Here is a 23,898-nt window from a genome sequence, read left to right as displayed (position 1 = left end):
ACACGCCCTCCAGTATGCAGCGGGACCCTAGGACAGGAGTGAGATTTCCTGAGTTCAAATCCCAGTTCTTTTGCTTCTGAGCCTGTGACCTTGGGCAAGCCCCTTCACCTCCTGAGCCTCACTTTCTTCATGTGAAAAAAAAAAATGCTGTGACTTCCCTGGCGATCAGGTGGTTACGACTCTGTACTTCACTGTTGGGGGCACAAGCTTGATCCCTGGTCAGGGAACTAAGATCCTCAAAGCCGTGCAGCGCGGCCAAAAAAATTTTTTTTAATAAAAATATAAAAACATAAGCACAAATGACACACAAAAAATAAGTAAAAATAAAAAAAATGAGAATGCTAATTATGAAGCTTCTCCATGAGGGTTGTAGAGAGATTTAATGGGATAGTGGATACAAAAACCTTTGGTTCAGTAAAAGTGCTTAGCTGAATAACATTGTTATTTTTGTTTCCTTTTTCCAGGAGTGAAAGAGAATGGCAGTTGCCCATGTTCCAGGAAAGTCCATGTTTAGGGGCTGGAATGTGGACATTTACTCGGTTTATTTGACGAGGATTATCTTGAGGATAGGAAAGTATTTCTGGGCCCAACATCACTGTGTTAACTCTAAGATCAACTAACAAAAATTCAGAATTTAGAACCAGAGACTGGAAGGGACCCAAGAGGTCACCGTATTTGTGGGGGAGACAGCGAGCCATCCACAAAAACTCTTTCTCCCTTCCACGGTACACAGCCGCAGGTGGGAAAGAGCCGCCTTAGCCACAAGCTACACTTCACAGCCTCCTTTGCAACTAGATCAGCTCCAAGACCAATTCTCATGTGTGGCAGAAAATAGTTAAGAAGCAAACATCCCTCCCCCGTGTTCTCTTTCCCCAGTGATGATGTCTAAGGGACAGTAGTCAACGCGACGGCTCACTGAATCACTCTGGGGAAGAGGACCAGGCTCCACTCACAAACACCTGACTTAGAACAAACGTCTGTTTGGTTTGACCCATTGTACACGTTGGGTCTATTTGTTACTGCAGCTGCGACCCTGACTAATACAACATTTAACCTCCTTATTTTCAAATAAGATGCTTAGGGCCAGAGAATGGGCGTACCTTGCCTAAGGTCACGTAGCAAATTCAACAATGGTTAAAAACGTTGGTGTTTTAACAATCTGAAGTAGATTTTTTAGTTTTCAATCTGCGCCCCAGAGCCTAAAGGCCCTTCAGCAGTGATTGTGAGGTTCAGTGAGCTGCCGTCTGGAGTCCTCCACTAGAATAACATCACTTTTACCTATCTTTTAAAGTGCACTTCTCCATGTATTTTCATCGGAGGAAAGCGTTCTGTGGCTTAAAATAATGTCAAAGCCTGCAGGCTGGATGACTGCTAATGTGATCTGACTTTCTGTGGTATGAAACTGAGTTTCACTTCTTCTCCACCATTGCCTCCTGGCTTTAACTGCTGACACAGGATATGTAGACTCACAGAAGTGCATAGATATTTGCTTAGGAAGGAAAAAAAGAAGCTCAGTGGGCAGCAAAGAACCCAAAAACCTGGACAAAGGGGATGTTGAAGGATTCCAGCTCAGTGGTTCTCAAGACTGTCAGGGAGTGCTGGTTCAAAATGCAGACTCCCACACCCCATCCTCAGGGATTCTAACTCAAAAAAACTGATGCTCATGGTCCCAGGATGGCCCTTTGAGAAGTCCTGAGTCTAATTCAACTCAGTCTAAATCAACAGCAAGAACCACAGGGAAGGTTGATCTTGAAGAGGAGGTCAGGGATGGCAAAAAGGAAGCTGGGGGGCGGGCACTTGAACAGAGAGAGAAGGCAGACCCAACACTTGGCCACTTTTTCTCTGGCCTCTCTGAACTACATGGGTCTGAGTGATCAGACTGACATCAAGTAGCAGGCACTTGAGTATAATGATGTGCTATTTGCCTGTAATTTTGCCAAACGCTGGTCCAAATGGTTCACCTACTTAAAACGTGCTCATCTGAAAGCAGAGTGGGGAATTGGAATATTTTCAATAGATAGTACAGGCAAAGGATTCATATCCTTCATATACAAAGAACTCCTAAACATCAATAAGAAAAAAGACAAACATGCTGCAAGAGAAAAAAAAAATGGGAATGGACTTGAACAGGATAGTCACAAAAGTGAACAATAAGATTGTAGAGGATATTCAGCATGAATGAAGAAATGCAAACTCAAGCAGCCAGATGCTATTCTCACCTTTCCCATCAGGGAAATTTTAGGAGACAGGTGACAACCAGTGGAGATAAGGCTGTGAGAATATCACACCCCAATATTGCGCCAAGGGAGTGCAAGCCAGCACAACCTTCTAGGGCAATGTGGCCAAAAGCCTTGAAAGCCTTAAAAGCACACAAACCTTTGAGCCAGCAATTTCACCTTGGGAAAGTTGTCCACAGGACACACAGGCAAAGATGATGTACTAGGAGTGGCCACTGCAGCTCTGTTTATAATAATGAAGAAAAAAAAAGGAAGCAACCACATAGAGGGATGATTAGTAAATCCCAAGCCATCTTCTCCGTGCAGCCTTTAAAATGCACATTGGAGGAGCATAGATAATACAGATGAAGGTTCATGATCCGTGGTTAAGGACAAGGTAGGGTACCAAACATGGGCTTCCCTGGTGGCGCAGCCTGTAAAGAATCTGCCTGTAATGCAGGAGACCCAGGTTTGATCCCTGGGTTGGGAAGACCCCCTGGAGAAAGGAATGGCTACCCACTCCAGTATTCTTGCCTGGAGAATTCCTTGGACAGAGGAGCCTTGGGGGCTACGGACCATGGGGTGGCAAAGAGTAGGACTGGGTGACTAACACTTTCACTCCAGAGTACCACACAAGATGTCAGAAAAGGGAGTGTGCGTCCACATTTAGATGCTCCTGTGTGGCTGGTACATAGGAGGCACTCCACAAACATCACGGGTTGGTCAGTGAGTCAGTGAGTGATCCAGAGAGGCAACTGAAGGTCCACCTCTGGGTTAGGGACCCCTCTTTCTTCCCTGTAGCTGAGAGGTGGGACATTCCAGCAGCTAGGAAGGTGGGTTATACAGACTTTCAGCTGCGCACCCCGCTACCTGAGTCCACAGAGACGAGCTTGGGCCTCCCCCAATAGGATTCTCAGTTTCTTCACCTGTAAGATGTGGATGATGAAAGGACCTCCCTTGTAGGGTTGTCCTGAGCATTAACAGAGGAGAAACACAGAGTTCGCTGCTTTTTATAACTATGGTGACCTCGCTGGGCTTTTCCAATTGGCATGCATTACTTTGGAAATCTGAAAATCATAATAGAGCTATTTCCATTTTGACAAAAACTACATCTTACTAAGAGCCAAAGAACTTCTCTATCACTGTTTCCCATGCCCCCCACCCTCCCAACCCGACCCCTCTGGGCAATCAGTGTCAGAGCCGAGCGTGATACCTTTGTGGCTGGTCTCGCCCAGGTGGTCCCAGGGTTCTGTGACTTCAGGTCACTCGAGGCTGTGCAGGAGACCCGTGTTCCCCGACTTCTTTCTCGAAGTCACACTGTTCTTTGCCTGGGGCCGTTTGCCCAAGAAAGCAGTTCACCCCCTCATTCATGGGCCGCCCAGAGCCCCCAGAGCGCGGCACTCCCGGAACATCCTCGTCCCCTGGAGGCTCCCAGGGAGACCCCCGGTCTGTCCTGCCCTCTTTGCTCACTGGGGGCTGAATGGGACAGGACTCTGCCAGAGAAACAGCTGGAGGAGGAGAGAGGGAGGGGCAGGAAACGGGGCTGACCGAGGGCGGGGGCGGCCAGCTGCGCGGACTGGGGGCCTTCTGGGGAGGCTGCCTGTGGCGAGCAGGCGGCGGCGGCTGGTGGCGAGGTCCGCCCGGGACGACCCGCCCCTCTGGGAGCTGGGAGCGGTGCCCACCGTCTGAGCACAAAGCGGGAGCACATGCAGGCCCCGGGGCAGTGGTGGGAAGCGCGTCTGCTCCCAGCAAGAGCCTCCGGAGCTCCAGACAGACTACGCACGAGCGTGGCTGCCTGACGTCCCACCGCCGGCCACCCCCACCCCAGGCCTTTGTGCATGCGGTTCCTTCCACCTGGATGCCCTTCCTGCTTCCTGCCCCTATCCGTGGCCTCAGGACCTTCTGCTTCCTTTTTTTTTCTTGGTAAATTAAGATAGCGATGAGGTTTTTTGCAGTATCTAATGAACAAAAATTTAAATGTCCTGTAATACTGGATTTTAGCAAATGTTGTTGTCGTCGTTGATTTGCTAAGTTGGGTCCGACTGTTTGCGACCCCATGGACTGTTAGCTCGCCATGCTCCTCTGTCCTTGGAATTTTCCAGGCAAGATTACCGGAGCGGGTTACCATTTCCTCCTCCAGCGGATCTTCCTGACCCAGGGATCAAACCAGCATCTCCTGCCTCAGCAGGCGGATTCTTTACCACTGAGCCACCAGGGGAGGTCCTTTAGTAAATGTTACTGGGAAGAAAAACCTGACCTATCATTGAATGTAGATTCATGCACCATTTCTAGAAAGCTAACAAATGACATCAGACCTTTAACTACGTTCAGACTTCATGTTGTTTAAATATAAATTCTATTTTCATCCTAAACCCAGCTCCCCGGAGAGAAGTATCTTTAACATGTTGGTTTGAACACACACACATATTTTTTTAATATAAATATACAGTGACTCAGTCAATCTCTATGTACCATATTGCAACCTGCTTTTGCATTTAATGATTATATATATTTGTGTTTATGTATATATACCTTACCATATTTTAACAGCTGCTAATGATTCCATTCATTCAATGTACCGTAGTTTATTCAACCATTACAGTATTTGGAACTGGATGATTAGGTTGTTTTCAACTTTTTGACTATAGTAAACACATCATTGCACACTTGTCCAATTACTTTATTATACAAAATTCCTATGAACATGTTTATTATTGAGTCGCCTGCTCCCTCTTCATGTCTCAGCTTGGGGCCACCTCCTGGAAGACTTCCCTGCCCCTTGGGGGGCTGCTCTGGGCTCCCCCCAGGACAGCACTGATGCAGTGTTGTTCTAGCTTGTGAGGGTATGTCTGTCACTTGCACTGGGACCTTCTTGGGGACAGGTCTGTGTTTCACCCTCTGTCCTATTCCCAGCACTTAGCACGGTGCCCTGCCACATCACCGTCAGCCGTGAACAATCAAAATAGCTGACAGCCAGGCAGCATGCTAGGCACTTGGTACTTAAACCTCATGAAGGACCGAAGTGAGCACTATTTCTGCCCCCATTTTCCGATGAGAAAATTGGGACACATAGAGGTTAAGTCACTTGCCCAAGGCCACACAGCTAGTAGGTGGTAAAGCTGGGCTTCCAGCCAGGCCACTCAGCTCCAGAGCCCCACCCTTAGCCTCCAAGCTAAAGAACTCACTGAAGGGCCAGCTGGTTCATCAGTGACTAACTGATGGATGCAGGGTGTTCATTGCCCTGTGCCGGGTGCTGTCTCCAGGCTGTCATGAACCTCCAACAACGCTGCAGGGGGTGACGCGCACCGATTTTACAGATGAGGATTCTAGGCCCACGAGGGGAAGTCCTTATGCCAAGGGCGCCCAGGTCATACCAACAGAGACATGATTGACTGTCTAATTCAAGCTGATGCTGAAAATAACCTGTGAACAAAGGTAAAGAGAAAGGGGGGAGGGGGAGGGGAGGTGAGGGAAAGGATAAGAGAGAGTAAAAGGGCAGGAGGAGGCATAGGAAAGAAAGACAGACGGGAGAGAAAAAAGAAGGAAGGGGGAGGGAGCGAGTGGGGGGGAGGGCTGGAGGAAGGGACACCAGCCTCTTCTCAGGCCTCCAAAAGCTTGTGCAGGTAGGGAAGAATGTCCTTCACCATCTGACCAGGCTGAGAACCTCATCTTCTCCCCCACCATCCTCAGCCCTTAATTCAGTGATATTTACACTTAGAAACTATCTGGTTTAATGATTTCATGTCACAGATAATAATTGGAAGCACAGAGAGGTTAAGTCACTTGCCCAAGGTCACACAGCTTTTTAGAGTCAGACGTCAGGCTGACTCCAAACCTCTCTCCTCCACCCTCTACCAGCCTTCTCATCCAAATCTTTACTGTACAGATGGGGGACCCTGGATCCAGAGACAGCAAAGCACTGGCCGAGGCCACCCACCAGTCAGCAGCAGAGCGGCAGCCCCTGGTCCAAAGGAGCGGACGTTTGCACCACATGAGGGGTGGACACCACCTGTTCACCGCCACCTAAAGCTTTGTCACTGAGACCAGTGGTTCTCAAAGCGTGGATTCCGGACCAGCAGCAGCAGCCTGATCTGGGAACTTGTTCGAAATGCAGGCTCTTAACAAGCCACTTGGGGATACTGAGGCTGGCTCCAGTTTAAAAACCACTGACTCAAACATTTCCAATAAGAATACAATCTGGCTCCCAGGACTTGTCACCTTCTCCGTTCACAGAATTGTGGTTAAGAACAGAGGCCTTGGGATTAGACAGACCCAATTTGATGATGGGCTTCCCATGTGGTGCGAGTGGTAAAGAACCCGCCTGCCAATGCAGGAGACGTAAGAGACGCAGGTTCGATCCCTGGGTAGGGAAAAATTCCCCTCGAGGAGGGCATGGCCACCCACTCCAGTATTCTTGCCTGGAGAATCCCACAGACAGAGGAGCCTGGCCGGCTACAGTCCACGGGGTCGCGCAGAGTCGGACACGACTGAAGCGACTTAGCCCGATATGACGAAATCCCTGTCTCCACCACTGGGAGCTGTGTGGGAAGTCCTTTCACCTCACCGGTGGAGGGTGGAGGGAGGAGACGGCGAGGGGAGAGAAAGAAAGGGGAGCAAGTGGAGGAGGGTGGGAGGAGGAGCGGGGAGGAAGCAGCCTTCCAGGAAGGCGGAGCCCCCTGGGCCGGGGCTGGGGGGAGCCTGGCCTCGGGATGGATTTAGGGACATGGCCTCCTCCTCCCTCCTCACTGCTGCTAGTCCAGGCACAGCCCCAGGCCCCAGGCCTCCCGGCCGAGCTTTAATGAGCTTCAGGTGTTATCAGCAGGGAGCCGCATCGGGGAGGCTGACAGAGGATGGGGCTCCCAGCCGGCCAGGCCTCAGGTTCGAGGTGGAGGTCGGGGCTCACAGCCCCGCCGGGCCGCCCCCCACCCCTCTGATGAGAAGCAGGCAGAGTCGAGCTGCCCCCGCCCCCGTCAGAAGCTATAGTCTTGGGCCACCATTCTGAACATGGCAGAAAAGTTTGGTTTTTTTTCCTTCCTTGGAGTGAAAAGGCTTTTGGTGAGTTTTTTAACTTTTGCTTTTTTTTTTTTTAAATAGGATTCTGAAATCCAAGGCCTGATACAGGAATACTAGTACCTGAGAGAGGTGATACCCTTCACGGCCTGCAAAGACACTCTGTTTATTCCCACAGAAGCTGTTGTTACAAGATGGCAGATTAGGCTTCCTCTCTCTCTCTTTTTATTTCATTTTAAAAATTTATGTATTTATTTATTTATTTGGCTGCGCCAAGTCTTAATTGCGGCACACAGGATCTACATTCTTTGTTGCCATATGTGAACACTTTAGTTGAGGCAGGTGGGATTTAGTTCCCTGACCAGGGATCAAACCCAGGCCCTCTGCATTAGGAAAACAGAGTCTAGCCACTGGACCACTAGGAAGGTCCCCTTTATTCCATTGAAGTAAGTTGTGTTAATTTATGCCATACGACAGTGATTCAGTAAGAGAGAGATATATATATTCCTTTTCACTATGGCTTATTGCAGGATATTAAACATGGTTCCCTGTGTTATACAGTAGGACCTGCTAATTCATTCTCTGCACAATAGTTCGCACCTGCTAATCACAAACTCCCAACCCATCTCTCCCCCAGCCCTCTCACCCTTGGTAACCACAGGTCTGTTCTCTCTGTTTGTGGGTCTGTTTCTGTTTCGTAGAGAAGTTCATTTGTGTCACATTTTAGATTCAGTGTGTGAGTGCTATCATGGAGTGTCTGTCTGTCTCTTCCTGACTGCCTTCACTCGCCATGACACTCTCTCGGTCCATCCACGTGGCTGCAAATGGCACTGTTTCCTTCTTTTTCTTGCCGAGTAATATCCCATTGTCTAAACACACCACAGCTTCTTTATCCACTCATCTGTCGATGGACAGGTTGCGCCCTTGTCTTAGCTATTGTATACAGCACTCTAGTGAACATTGGGGTGCATGTTGTTTTGGGGCTACAGTTTTTATGTGTTCTGAATATATGCTCAAGATATCATTTTAAAATGCGGGAAAGTTGGAACTCCCTAATACCTTCACTCAGGGTCTCCGATTATTTATATTTTGCCTAATTTGCTTTCTTATTCTCTCCCTCTATCTCTCTGCACTTCTTTTCCTGAAACACGCCCATTTTGCATATGGGGAAACTGAGGCCTCGGAGTTACTTCTGGCGCCTACCTCTGTGGTCCCACACTATAGGCCTAGAACCTGAGATCTACAAACTTGGCAAGGGCCTACAGAAATATCTGAAACCTGAACTCACAAGCAGATCGACACCAGAACATCAAAAGACAACTGCAAATTCAAAATTAATGTGTCTGATTCAGTGTCTATAATACATTGGTGAGTCAACTGCTATTCAACCACACTTGTGTTTAGAAATAGAAAAGCACAGATCACAAGAACACAAAAAATAATTTATTCTTCCTAAGCCCCATATATATGAATTAGTTTTTAAACACCTTTTCAGGTATTTTTTTTTATTAAAAACACATATGTATAATGGCATCTGCAGGGACATGTTGAGGTTTGCAGTGATGTGGGGTGGGTCCCCAAAATGTCAGAGATCCAAGAACCTTCAAAGGCCTTAACACCAGCTCTCTTGGCCCATAGCCCCTTGAGTCTTACCCGAACTGGGCATAAGATGAAGATTTTTTCATGTAATTTGACAGGAAGGCTGTATGTACCTTTTTATGTGGGTCATAAAAAAAAATAAAAATTTTTTAAAAACATGGAGAAACATGAGAAATTCGTCATAGCAACGGAGCTGCCTCTCCTATTTTTAAAAAGTGAGCTATTCCCTCCTCCTCTTAGGACAGAAAGTTTATTTTCCTTCAGAGGCCTCTGACTCAGAGACAAGCCCAGAACTCAGTCCGCTGCCTCTAAGGGAGGGGTGAGGGTCCTGGGGATGCTCAGGGCCCCAGGCCGCAGGTCCCCTTCAGCTGGCATGGCCTCCGGGCACCCAGATGCCCCTGACGTTGGCTGCTCACCACTCAGGCTTCCTGCTCTGTGAGCATCCACGTAGCCACACTGAGACATGCATCTTCAGACAGCTCACCTTGTAGGAACACAGCTGGATGACTGAGCTGGTTCTGTAAATATCAAAATATTTCCTGGCCAGTTGGGAAAACCCAGCTACCCTGGACCCTCTCCAAGGAACACCTCTGATCCAAGAACTAAAGTGGTAGCAATAGGCTAGTGGGGGGTTGGGGGCGGTGGGACCCAGAGCCTTGACTCAGGGCTGCCTCCTAACTGGTCAGAGCCACATCCTTGCAGATGAGAAAGAGGGTATTCCTGAAGGCTGAGGGCTTTGAGACAGCAACGGAAGATTGAGAACGTAGCCTGAGTTTGGATCCTGCCCTACCACTTACGAGCTGTGTGACCTAAAGCAGGTGGTTTGACCTCTCTGTGGCTCAGTTCCCTCTCAGAGGTAATAATAGTAACGGAGAGTTGTGGTAGGGATAACTTCCCCTAACCCAAATAAAGTTAGCATAGCAGACACATAGCAGACTCTCAGTAAATTTTTATTATTATTATTATTACTACTATTAACACCATCTCCTTCTTATCCTTCATAAAAAAAATTTGTGACCATATCTTAGGAACAAAGCAATAAAATCAGAATCTAGCTCCATCAATTATCAGCCAAGACCTTGAGCAACTTACCACACTGATTTCTCATCTGTAAAATAGGGATAATAATAGCCCCATAATTTATTCTATTATTGATGCTGGGAGAGATTGAGGGCAGGAGGAGAAGGGGGTAGCAGAGGAAGAGATGGTTGGATGGCATCACTGATTCAATGGACATGACTTTGAGCAAACTTCGGGAGATGGTGAAGGACAGGAAAGCTTGATGTGCCGCAGTCCGTGGGGTCGCTGGGTCGGACACGCCTGAGCAACTGAACAACAACAGTAATATGATAAAGCACACTCAGATTTTGGCTTATGGTGAATGTTCCTAAACACTGGCTGTCATTATTATCAGAAGTCAGAAAACTATACCCCATAGCCAAATATGGCCACTGCCTATTTTTGTAAATAAAGTTTTATTAGAACGCACCCCCGCCCGTTTATTTATAAATCATCTCTGGCTGCTTTAATGCTACAGACACAGGGCTGAGCAGTTTCAGCAAGATACTGAATGGCTCACAAAGCCTATAGTATTTACTATCGTACCCTTTCAGAAAAAGTTTGCCTGATTCGTATCATTCTTCCCTTCTTTAATAGCTAGAATTACCATACGTGTACATTTCATCTCCCTCAGTGGACTGTACATAAGATTTGCTTTTCAGGAATCACCTAGCAACCCATGGCTGGGTTTCCGTGGTCCAGAAACCTCATCAAGTTATTCATGGTAATAACGTACGGAGAGAGGGTCCATAGCTTTCACTGGTTGCTCAAAGCCTGCGACCCAAGAGAAGAACACAATCACAGGACCATGAGCATTTGAGGAACTGGCCCAGGTCTAAGTCGACACTCTCCTTTATTTTCTCGGGTCCGCCTGTCTCAGACGGTCCCAGTCTAGGACACCGGGACACCAAGGCTTCATGACTGAGGTTTCTCTCTGTGTTGCTCTATCGCCTGTTCTGAAGCAGTTGCCTGCCTCCTGCTTCAGAATTGTTCTGTGTTCCTTTTGTGTGAGGTTGGGGTGAAAGAAACGGGGCCCAAGAGCTCATCTGGAATTCAGCAAAGGAAACCTGTGACTTGTTCACCCCCGAAAGATGACTTCCCACATCCGATTGCCTTCACTCCTTTGGGAGGCAGGCAGGAGGACCTGCCATTCCTCATCGGTTTAACAGGATCTGGGTGGTGTGGTGGTGTGGTACAGAAGACTGCACACAACGGAGTCGGCAGACCTCCCCGATCTGGAGGATCTTGCTGGCCATGCTTCTTGACTTCGTTTCATGCCCACAGGTAAAAGGCTTCGATTTCCACTGTTTGAGGCATGGTGGTTCCAAAACCCTAAATGGGCTCTGATATCACCTAAAAGGACCAGGCTGGACTCAGCAGTCGGCAGTCCCTGCCTTGACTGGAGGTCATCAAACGTCATGACATCCAAACATCCTGACACCACCGCCACCAGCATGTCCTGTCCTCAGCTCTGTCTCTCTTGTTTCTTCCTGATACACTATTGGTGACAGCCGGAGGAAAATGCCCTGCTGAGACTCAGCAAACATCCCCAGGGTCTGGGTCAGGTGAGGACAGAAGTTGCTCCCCAGCTTGCAGGCTCCGTGAAACCCAGGACCATGTCTGTCTAACTCTCCGCTAAACTGCAGCACCTCAAACAGCCCCAGCGTAGCACCTAGGAGCCTGTGTTCAGATGGCAAAGTCTACCAAATCCTGCTGTCTGAGGAAGGAGAGCCTGGATCAGGACTCGGGCTTCAAGGTGGTACATAATGATAATGACACAGATATGACAAGGCATCATTTTTTCTCTCATTTACTGGAATATGACTATGACTCTGAATTTGGGCTCCATGCCCGGCGCCCCCCACCCCCGCCAGGAAATCCACTGATGGTCTCTGAGGAGGCCATTAACACATAACATCCCCTGTGTGGGTGCCTGGGTTTTTTTAGGGGGGCGGGGTCCAACATTTTCATCAGATTTTTGAAAGAGTTCCAGAACTTCGAATGGTTATAAACATGAGATCACAAGTCTGATGCATAGCTTTGTCCCTAATGTCTAGTATGATAGCTTTGCACAACAGGTGCTCTGGAAATGTTTACTGGATGAATCAATCATTGAAAGACTGTTTAAAACCACAGGCTGCCAAACTGCCTGATAATCAGATTTCCTGGATGGTCAAACCCCACCAAACTGGAACTTGGGAATAACTTGAACGGATTCTTTTTCTGTCTCTAGGCAGGGAGAAGTACATTAATAAAGATGCAAAGGAGAATGTGCAATGAGTGGAAATGAAGGGTGCCCACCGCCGGCCAGCAAAGTGTTCTCAGAGCCTCCATTTCTTGCTCCCAGCACTGAAGCGGCCTTCCCAAAGAAATTCACAAAGAAGATGCTTTCTCTTCCCAGACAGGTGTGGTCTGCACTATGAAAGTAATGGAACTGCATTTATTGAAAGACAATCTGGGAGTATAATTAGCCATTTCTTACTTGCCTCTGATCAACCTCAACTTTTTTTCCCCTCAAACCAGCTGAAAAAACACACATCTTAAAATTCATTGAATTCACTAAAGAAGTTTCCTTTGTAAATAATATTACCAGAGGATGCATTGACTGGGCACTTACATGTCCCACAGGATGAGTGGTGAGCGGAGAGGGGTACATGGGTCCAGGACATTTTTGGAAAGCAATCTGGTAAGTGGCGTTAAGCATCCTTAATCTTAGGCAGAGTAGTTGCCCTTCCAGGGCTTTGCCCTAAGAAGGGCATCAGCATTGTCCTCGGAGACTCATTTTCCAGACACATACAGCTAAACGTGATTAAGAATGGTGAAGAAACAGAAAACAATGCAAGACTTCAGCAGTCAGTGTTCAGTTCAGTAGCTCAGTAATGTCTGACTCTTTGTGACCCCATGAACTACAGCATGCCAGACTTCCCTGCCAGTCCATCACCAACTTCCAGAGCTTTCCCAAACTCATGCCCATTGAGTTGGTGATGCCATCCAACCATCTCATCCTCTGTTATGCCCTTCTCCTCCTGCCTTCAAAGAGAATGGACAAGAGAGGATGAGATGGTTGGATAGCATCACCAATCTGATGGACATGGACACCAGCAGTGCAAGACTTCAGCAGTCAGTGTTAGACAAATTGTAGCATACTCATATAAACATTAAATCAAATAAAATCATGTCTTGAAAATATTCTCAAGGCTTCATAAAAATTTAAGAACGTTTGTTCTTCAAAAGATAGCATCAAGAAAGTGAAGACAGCCTACAGAATGGTAGAAAATATTTGCAAATCATGTATCTGATAAGAGACTTGTATCGAGAATATTAAAAGAACTTTTTTTTAATTTATTTTTATTAGTTGGAGGCTAATTATTTTACAGTATTGTAGTGGGTTTTGTCATACACTGACATGAATCAGCCATGGATTTACATGAATTCCCCATCCCGATCCCCCCTCTCACCTCCCTCTCCACCCGATCCCTCTGAGTCTTCCCAGTGCACCAGGCCCGAGCACTTGTCTCATGCATCCAACCTGGGCTGGTGATCTGTTTCACCCTAGATAATATACATGTTTCAATGCTGTTCTCTCAAAACATCCCACCCTCGCCTTCTCCCACAGAGTCCAGAAGTCTGTTCTGTACATCTGTGTTAAAAGAACTTTTATAACTCAGTATAAAAGGACAAATCACCTAATTTAAAGACGGCCAAGTGATTTAAATAGACATGTCTCCAAAGAAGGCATAGAAATGGCCAGTAAGCACAGATGAAGATGATCAACATCATTAGTCATCAGGGAAATACAACCAAAACCACAGTGAAATACCATTTCACACCCACTAAGGTGACTGTTAATAAGTGTCGCAGAGGGTGTGGAGAAAAAGGAACCTTCACACCCTGCTGGTGGGAACATAAAATGATGCAACTGCTTTGGGAAAATATTCTTCAGGTCCCAAAAAGGAGAAACAGGGTCACCGAGCCTCTGCTGCTGCTAAGTCACGTCAGTCAGTGTCCGACTCTGTGCGACCCCATAGACGGCAGCCTGCCAGGCTCCCCCATCCCTGGGATTCTCCAGCCAAGAGAACCCACTGGAGTGGGTTGCCATTTCCTTCCCCAATGCATGAAAGTGAAAAGTGAAAGTGAAGTTGTTCAGTCGTGTCCGACTCTTAGTGACCCCATGGACAGCAACCTACCAGACTCCTCTGTGCATAGGATTTTCCAGGGTTACCATAGGAGCCGGCAATTCCACTGCTAGGTATGCATCCAAAAGAAATGAAAACGTTATGTCCACACAAAAATTTAGACACAAATGTTCACAGCAGCACTTGTCATCCAAAAAGTAGAATAAACAAAATGTGGTCTCTCCATACAATGAGCCATAAAAAGAAAATGAAGTACTGGTACCTGCTACAATGAGCATGAACACTGAGCATTATGCCGAGTGAAAGCCAGACATGAAGGGCCCCACAGTGAATGATCCCATTGATACGAAATATCAAGAAAAGGCAAACCTAGAGACAGAAAGTAGACGACTGGTTGTCAGGAACTGGAGTAAAATGGAAAATGAAAGCAAATGCATAGTATACCTCCTTTTGAGGCAATAAATATGTTCTAGAATTGACTCTAGTAATAGTTGCAAAATTTTGTGAACACACTGAAAAAAATCACAGAAATAAACACTTCAGGTGAATTGTGTGGTGTATGAATTATATCTCAACAAAACTATTTTATATGTATTGAAAAAGTAGTGAAAGGGTTAGTTGTTCAGTCATGTCTGACTCTTTGTGACCCCGTGGACTGTAGCCTGCCAGGCTCCTCTGTCCATTGGAATTCTCCAGGCAAGAATACTGGAGTGGGTAGCCAATCCCTTCCAGGGCATCTTCCCAACACAGGGATCAAATTTTGGTCTTCTACATTGCAGGTAGATTCTTTACTGTCTGAACCACCAGGGCATATTGAGTGTATTGCATATAAATACATAATATAAATACATGTAAGTATAGATTAAGTATATATTTTTATATAACATGTAAATATTTATTAGGTAAATGATGCTTGGTGAATATTATATAAAAACACTCTCGAAATAGTAGACTGATACTTCTCGGACCTACCCACCAAATGGCAGAGAAGAGTGAATGCATAGCTCTGAGGGTCTAGGGTAGGGGTTAAGCCACAAAGCCTCATGGCTTAGTTACCAAATTCCAGCACCGTTTGCTTTCCACTTCAAAATATGGCCATGTTAATTTTAATATAAAACTTATTTTCTCCACATTCATGAATGAAATTGATGCTCTAGGAAGGAAGAAAAAACACGTAGTAATATATGAAAATGGTCATAACATAATGATAAGTGGAAAAAAGCAGACATAAAGCTCTGTGCATTGTTGATCAGTCAGTAAGTCGTGTCCAACTCTTTGCGATCCCATGGACTGCAGCATTCCCAGGCTTCCCAGGTCCATCACCAACTCCCAGAGTTTGCTCAAACTCATGTCCATTAAGTCGATGATGCCATCCCTCCATCTCATCCTCTGTCATCCCCTTCTCCTCCTGCCTTCAGTCTTTCCCAGTATCAGGGTCTTTTCCAATGAGTCAGTTCTTCACATCTGATGGCCAAATATTGGAGCTTCAGCTTCAGCATCAGTCCTTCCAATGAATATTCAGGGTTGATTTCCTTTAGGATGGACTGGTTTGATCTCCTTGCAGTCCAAGGGACTCTTCAGAGTCTTCTCCAGCACAATTCGAAAGCGTCAATTCTTCGGTGCTCAGCCTCCTTTCTGGTCCAACTCTCACATCCATACATGACTCCTGGAAAAACCATAGCTTTGACTATGTGGATTTTTGTCAGCAAAGCCAACATATTAACAGTGGTTATCTCTGGGTCATGGAATTGGAACCTTCTTTAGCTTCCTGACATCTTTTTTCCTTTTCCATATTCACAGTAGATGTTGCATAATATTAAAGAATAAACATTTTTTAAGTCCAACAATAAGACCCTGGCAGGAAGACAACAGGCAGTGTTTTTCTGGAGACAGCTTGGCCCAGCCATTTCTCTGGTGGGAGCTCACTGACACCCCTGGACCACAGCTGGGCCAAGCAGAATGACACGTGCACTTGTGGAGACTCCCAGCATGCCTTGCTTTCTGCAGGTGCCAGTGGAGAATGTGGGTTTCCTCCCAGAGGAGCAAAGAGACCAGAGGCTTTGCAAAGTTCCGGGAATGCAGACAAGCAAGCTCATCACTACGTGGCAACAGCTTAAGGACAAGACGGGATGTCAGGGACAGAGCTCTGAGCCGGGTGGACCTCAGCAGGCAGATGTGCCCTGCTTCCAGCAGGCTGGATGACCTCAGTCAAACAAGTCATCATCTCTCTGCAAGCCTCAGTTTCCCCCTCTGTAAAATGAGGCCCCTGGGTCCTAGTCCCAATGATTTGTGATTCTGTGGTCACACATCTGAAGTATTTCTTTTCTTTGCACTGTCCTTGTAACAAACAGGTGGAAGTTCTTCCTATTGACTGCCTAGCACAGCCCCTGCCCCAGGAATCTCAAGGGCCATTCTGCCCTGCCAAGGCACTCTCTACATTGAGTGACACTTGTCTAATGTAAGAAGGCTTTCCAGAGCATTGCATCTCCATCCTCTGCACCTCTGAATCCGGTCAAGTGTGAGGCTATTTCCTGATCATCAGCCAGGTGCCAGGCGTTGGTGCTGTGCCAGTGAATAAAATAGGTACTACCCTGCTCTCTCGGGGCATACGGGACCAAACATAACTACCAGTGACAGACCCCCTCTCCTGCTCCAGAGGGGGGTTCACACACAGTACTGTGTTATAAGCTTTCACACCAACACTTAGAGGCTGATACCATCATTCACATTTCACAGCTAAGAAAACTGAGGCCCAGAGTAGTGAAGTGCTTTGCTGACGGTCACGGAGCAAACAAGTGGTAAGGTTCCAACCATGGTCAGTTACACCTCCAAGGTACCTGTGATTTATCAGTGGTTCTTTTTTTTTAAAATTGAAGTATATTTGATTTACAATGTCATGTTAAATTCTGCTGTACAGAGAAGTGATTTCCTTATACACATGTATACATTTTTAATATTCCTTTCCATTACGGTTTATCGTAGGGTGTTGAATGTAGTTCCCTCTGCTATACAGTAGGACCTGTTGTTTATCCATTCTATACATAATAGTTTGCATCTGCTAATCCCAGGTCATCACTTCTCCACCCTGCCCCCCAGACTTAGCAACCACAAGTCTGGTCTCTGTATCTGTCAGTGGTTCTTAACTTTACTGTTCAGGCAGAACAAAAACACCTTAAGATCCACCCAATCTCAACCTTGGTAAGGTTGTAAGAAAGACCTGGAGCACAACAAAATCAGTTATAACAAACTTGATGCTGAAGCTATTGACTTCATAAGAGCAAGCTATGAACTTGTACAAATGAATCTACATGACAAAACAATACCCTATAATTTGAATGAGATGCTAAATATGTGTGGAATCACAACATGAGAAAATTATTCTTTCCAATTCTCTTTCAACCCTTCTAATTACACCCAGGAGAAAACGTCCATCTGATGCTGTCCACCTGTCTTTAACATTTTCTCCCAAACTTGCTAATTTCCTTCCACAACAAAGAAAGCAGGCTTCAGGCTCAGAGCTTGCAGGCGACAGTATCCAGTTAACATGTAATAACTTCTATTGCTTATCAGAGGGTTGGGGATATTTTATGCTTACCTTCCATTTGAGGAACGTGATAACTGGTTTTCTGTTTACTGTGCTCATATAAATTTTCCTTTTGAGCTACATTTTCTGATTTTCTTAAATGAGTACCTTTAATCACACTTTTAAATGAGTAAATTTAAAGAAAAATATTAAATTCACGACACCATAGAGGTGGTATACAACCAGGGCAAAAATAAAAAAGGTGGCATTGAAACGACTGAGGCTTGAGAAACACTGCCCCATGAAATTAAAAATAACCCAGCCATGTAATTATATTGTCCTAAAAGTATATTGCAAGGTACCTAAATAGCACACATTCACAGTAGCCCAACACGATTAAAGCAGGTTTTTTGAGGGCTTACGTATGCAGTTTCTGTAGCAACAGAGATATAAGTGAATCATATTCAAACCACTAGACCTGTGCGCCTGAAAGTCTAATTATTGGGAAATTACAGACCTAAGAAACACAGCTATGCCTCACTGCACACCACAGGTTTGACCGAATACCTCATGGTAATTGGATAAACCCTGTCTTCATAGAAGCTGTGTAGAAAGGAAGAACCCTTCCCTCAACTGTGGCTCCTCAACCATCAGTGTATGTGGAATTGCATTTATTCATTCACTCACTCATTCATTCAACCATCCGTTGCAGTGTTTACCCAGCCTCTGAGATATGCCATGGAAATACCAAGGACTGCAGCGAGCCTCCCGTCCAGGAGGGGGCGTCAGACGTGAAGCACAGCCTCACCTGCCGGAGTGCCTAATTGCCAGAAGGGCTCAGAAGAGAGACTATCCTTCGAAAGCAAGTAACAGAAGGAACTTGCCTATCCTATAGGTGGTCAGGGAAGGTTTCCTGGAGGAAGTGACCTCCAGGTCACTTGCAACCTAAAGCAGGAACAGAAATTAAAAGAGGTGGGCGGAGAGAGGGTGAAAGGGCAGGTATGTCCATGTACATGAATGAGCTTTCATGCCCACATACCCCTCCCAAAGTGAGTATCTCACCCCAGTGCCGCCACCGAACTGTGATCCTTGGATTCGTTTCGTGTCTCGAGCCTAAATGCAAGCCAGCAAGGGTATCTGTTCTTCAGTGGGGAAACGGCTATCCAACCCCAACACTGAGGTAAAACTGAGAGCTGCTGAGAGGGTCTCCGATGCCAGCCTCCCTGTGGGATTTGAAAGAGTGATTTTGACCACGGAAGACTTACCGTAGGCACCAACATAGTGGGTCTCAGTCAGGGCTGCACTTGGAACTCTGGGAAGTTTTCAAGTGAGCAAGCCCAGGAGACACCCAGGCACAATCAAGTTATGCCCAGTCCGTTAAATTAGACTCCCTGGGCTGGGGTGGGGGGGCTGTCTCGTGACCAGTAAAGTTTAAATCTCCCCTGCGTGTACATGCATGCATGCTTAATCCTGTCCAACTCTTTGCGACCCTCTGGACTGTAGCCCACCAGGCTCCTCTGTCCATGGGATTTTCCAGGCAAGAATACTGGAGCGAGTTGCCATTTCCTCCTTCAGGGGATCTTCTGACCCAGGGATCAAACCTGCATCTCTTACTTCTCCTGCATTGGCAGATGGGTTCTTCACCACTATGCTACCTGGAAAGCTCCCCAGAGGAGTCCAATATGTGGAGAAGGCTGAGAACCACTGAGGAAACCCAGTCCTACAGAGGATTCAAACCTAGAGAAATTTACTGAGCACCTACTACAGGCCAGGAGATGGGCAGGGTGGAAGGTGATGAGAATCAGATCATTTAAGAATCACTAACGGGCTTCCCTTGTGGCTCAGTGGTAAAGAATATTTACCTGCCAAGGCAGGAGACGCAGGTTCGATCCTCGGTCCAGGAAGATCCCACATGCCATGGAGCAACTAAACCCGTGCTCCACGACTACTGAGCCTGTGCTCTGGAGCCCAGGGACAGCAGCTATTGAGCCCACATGTCATGACTACCAAAGCCTGGGTGCCCTAGAGCCCGTGCTCTGCACCAAGAGAGGTCACTGCAGTGAGAAGCTCATGCCCTGCAAGGAAGAGTAGCCCCTGCTCCCTGCAACTGGAGAAAACAAAGACCCAGCACAGCCAAAGGCAAATAAATAAAGTATATATATGCGTGCGTGTGTGCCAAGTTGCTTCAGTCATGCCCAACTCTTTGCAACCCGATGAACTGCAACCCTCCAGGCACCTCTGTGCATGGGATTCTCCAGGCAAGAATACTGGAGTTGGTTGCCATTGCCTTCTCCAGGGGATGTTCCCCACCCAGGGATCAAACCTGCATCTCCTGCAGGTCCTGTATTGCAGGCATATTCTTTACCGCTGGAGGAATCACCTGGGAAATTAAACGGCCTGCAGCTGGGGATGTCCACGTGGGACTCAGAGCAGGAGCATGTGAGTGGACAAGCCTAAGCAAGTGGAAAGCCTGAGCAAGAGGTCTTTGGAGCTGACCCCCAGAGCTGCCCCGCTGGCTCAGCGGTGAAGAATACGCCTGCAATAAAGGAGATGCGGGTTTGATCCCTGGGTTGGGAAGATTGAATATGTATACATAAATATATAAAGAAACACTAGGGAAGCCCAGAGCCCAGGTAAAGATGAAAGGTGCTCTGGTCACATGAGCTGCCTGGGGGATTTGATTAAAACTCAGATTCTTGTGCAGCACATCTTGGCTAGGGCCCAAGAGCCTGCCTTTCCAAAGCGCTCCCTTGTGTCACTGCAGGACTGAGAACCAGAGGCAGGTGGCAAGGTTCTGAAGGAAACCTCTCAGCCCTCAGCTTCTCCCCACTGTTTCTCCAGCACGGACAGTCCTGGGCATCATCTGGAGGTGAGAACAAACTGCAGGGAAGGAACAAAATGCCCCTTCACCACCTGCCAGGTGTGGATCTGTGCCCCCCCCAGACCCCAAAACTCCATGACGGCCTCCAAGCACCACCCCACACACACCCTGGAGTGTGGGGGAGATCTCAGGAAGAAAGAGAAGGTAAGTGGATGGACACGGGGTGATGAGTGGATGGTTGTCATAAAGACTAAACCATCTGCCCGCAGCAGCACCTCACTGCCTGTGGAGTCCCCCATCTGGGGCCAGAACAAAGGCAGAGAAATTCAAGGGGCTTCAGAGATCAAAACAGCCTCAGAGGCTCTCCTGCTGCACGCCTTCATTTCTAATTAATCCCCTGTCCTTGGCAAATCAATTGTCCCTGTCTTGCAGTCAGTACTCCAAGGGCAAGGTATGGGATAGAAGTTGGAACAAGGGGTCTTTTTTGGGTTTTTTCCCTGCATTGTTATGGCTCCAAAGAAGGAGTCGCGTTGTTTTTTTGTTTTTTGGGGTTTTTTGTTTTGACCATGCCTCACGGCACTCAGGATCTTAGATCCCTGACCAGAGATCCAACTGGTGCCCCCTGCATTGGAAGCTCAGAGTCTTAGCCACTGGACTGCCAGGAAAGCCTGAGCAAGAGGTCTTCGGAGCTGACCCCCAGGGCAGTGAATTCATGGAGAGAGGGCAGTGGGCTCAGCCCTGATCCATTCAGCAGGGCCAGAAAGGAATGGATCAGGGGACGGGAATGCCTGCCGAGGCCAGGCTGGCCGCAAGAACTGGTGGACTTGGGGGTGGTGTTAGCAGAGGCAGCCTTGGGGACTAGACAAATGGACACTCTGTCTCCGCTCCCCCCCCCAAATAGGTTGGCAGCTACTCAGTTTCACTGCCAACCAGAAATGCAGACCCATTTCCAGACGATGTGCTAGGGTTTCATTTTGTTTTTGAAAATATCAAATATCTGAAAATATGTTTTGTTTCAAGAGGAAATCTCCTGGCTTATAGAAGTTGGCTCAAATTGTTTTGAAACATCGTGCCATCCATCCAAATATGCCTTGGGAACCACAAAGGATGTGCAGACTGCCAGTGTGTGACCTCTGGGAGAGTGGACTGGAGGAAGGACCTGGGAAATCAAATGGCCTGTGGCTGGGGCCCCCTAGAAATCACTGGGAGAGACTTTGAAGGGAAGTAAGGTCCTGTGAGCAGGGACTGAATGCCGTTGTAAATAGAGAGTTCTGGCCCCCCCAGCCCCACTTGTATTGCTCCATGAATGTCTTAGCACCAATACTAACTGAGCACATACTATGTGCTGACACCATGCCAAGTGCTTTATGTGTATTATTGCATTTAGTCCTCACCACTACCCTGTGAGGTGGGAATGGCTATTAGTCCCACTTCTGTGGTGGTTGTTTAGTCGCTCAGTCATGTCCGACTCTCTGAGACCCCATGGACTGTGTAGCCAGGCTCTTCTCTCCATGGGATTCAACAAGCAAGAAGACCGGAGTGGGTTGCCATTTCCTCCTCCAGAAGACCTTCCCAACCCAGGGGTTGAAACCAAGTCTCCTTCATTGCAGGCAGACTCTTTACCACTGAGCCACCAGAGAAGCCTCTACTGTACAGATAAGGAAACCAAGGTTCCATCAAGCGACTCACTCAAGTCACTCGGCTAGTAAGAGGCAGAGCCGGGACTCAGATGTGGACAGTCTGGCTCTAGAATCTGTTCTCTTTACTGTAGGCAACCCCCCACCCCCACCGCCCCCCAGCCTAAATCCCGAAGACCCTTGGGCAGAGCGCAGCACACAGTGGGTGCTCAGAAAATGTGTGTTTCATTCAACAAAGTCTCAGGGAATTGGATCTATTAGAATCCAATGCTGTTATTTCAACGGATTTTGTGTTCCTATTTCAAGAACTGGTTTGTAGCTTCTGCTGAGGCAGGGTCCTCCCCCAGGTAATGGGTTGAAATCACCCAGGCGTGGTCTGTAACGAGAAGGATCCCCCAGGGACTTCCCTGGAGGTCCAGTGGTTAGACTCCCAATACAGAGGGCATGGGTTCGATTACTGGTTGGGGAACTCGGCTCCTGCGTGCTGCAGGGCACAAACGGAAAAAAGAGAGAGAAGGAGCCCCATCCTCCCCTGACTCCACAGGTTCTCGCTTCTAAGCTGTCTCCAGCCTTCCCACCCTATGCCAGCAACAAGGCTCTGCCTCCCTCCTAGGCCACATCTTCAACTTCAGGTCTCTCTCTAGGAGTCTGTGTCAGCATTTGGAGCCTTCAGAGTAACTTCTCTGGCAGGGGCGTTACCTAAAAGGGGAGAGAGGGGTTATCGGCACAAAGCTAAGCATTGCGGGGGTTTGAGCCCCTATGGAATTTCTCTTGGGACATTTGAAGCCCTTAGATGGAAATTTCCACTGTCTGGGAGGCAGTTTCCACCTGTGGGAATTCCAGTCCCCCACCTGCGGCTCATTGCCATATGGGAGATACACAAAACAGGACAGGCTCCCAAGCCATGCAGCTGCTGTTGCTGAAATTGGCCACTGAGCCCAAATACGGGCTTTTCTTTTTTTGATTTAATTGAAGTATACTTGATTTACAGCGTTGTTAATTGCTGCTGTGTAGCAAAGTGATTCAGTTATACATACACACGTTCCTTTTTATATATTCTCTTCCATTATGGTTTATCATAGGGTACTGACTGTAGTTCTCTGCACTATACAGTAGGACCTTGTTGTTTATCCATTCTCTATATAAAAGCGTGTATCCGCTAACCCCAACCTCCCACTCCAGCCGTCAGCCAGCTCCCCTCCTCTTGGCAACCATCAGTCTGTTCTCTGTGTCCATGATTCTGTTTCACAGACAGGTTCATTTGTGTCATGTTTTATTTTATTATTATTTCTGACCTTTGGGATCTTAGTTTCCCAACCAGGGAGTGAATCCGGGCCTCAGCAGTGAAAGTGCCGAGTCCTAAGCGCTGGACCACCAGGGAATTCTCTGCATCATGTTTTAGATTCCACGTGTGAGTTGTACCATTTGTTATTTGACTTTCTCTTTCTGATTTGCTTCACTTAGTGTGATGATCTCTCATGATATCCGTGTTGCTGCAAATGGTATTATTTCCCTCTTTTTATGGCCAAGTAGTATTCCATTTCACATATGTAACACATCTTCTCTATCCATTCATCTGTCGATGGGCATTTAGGCTGTTTTCATGTCTCAGCTATTGTGGATAGTGCTGCCATGGACATAGGGGTGCATGTGTCTTTCTGAATTGCAATGTTGTCTGCATATATGCCCAGGAGTGGGATTGCTGGATCACATGGTAATTCTAGTTTTAGTTTTCTCAGGAAGCTCCATACGGTTTTCCGCAGTGACTACACCAACATGCATTCCACCAACAGTGTAGGAGGGTTTCTTTTTCTCCACACCCTCCCCAGCACCAAATGCAGGCTTTTTTTTTTTTTTTTTAGTTCTAGTTCCAGATCTGCTGATAAACATTCACTCA

At 47.1% G+C, this 23,898-nt stretch overlaps 1 protein-coding gene across 2 annotated transcripts in view; it reads right to left on the bottom strand.

The window, feature by feature from the left end:
* Nucleotides 1-3,750, bottom strand: part of CMKLR1 (chemerin chemokine-like receptor 1) — a 47,628-nt gene extending 43,878 nt beyond the window's left edge. The window contains exon 1 of one of the 2 annotated variants that reach the window (XM_020876055.2): nucleotides 3,430-3,750. The gene's annotated coding sequence lies outside the window, so the exon portion shown is untranslated. The remainder of the gene's footprint in view (nucleotides 1-3,429) is intronic. The other variant, XM_020876054.2, reaches the window with a different exon arrangement.
* Between the last annotated feature and the right edge of the window lie 20,148 nt (nucleotides 3,751-23,898).

Source organism: Odocoileus virginianus, chromosome 12 (assembly GCF_023699985.2).
Source record: "Odocoileus virginianus isolate 20LAN1187 ecotype Illinois chromosome 12, Ovbor_1.2, whole genome shotgun sequence".
NCBI classification, from domain to species: Eukaryota; Metazoa; Chordata; class Mammalia; order Artiodactyla; family Cervidae; genus Odocoileus; species Odocoileus virginianus.
This window is presented reverse-complemented; position numbering and strand designations above follow the sequence as displayed.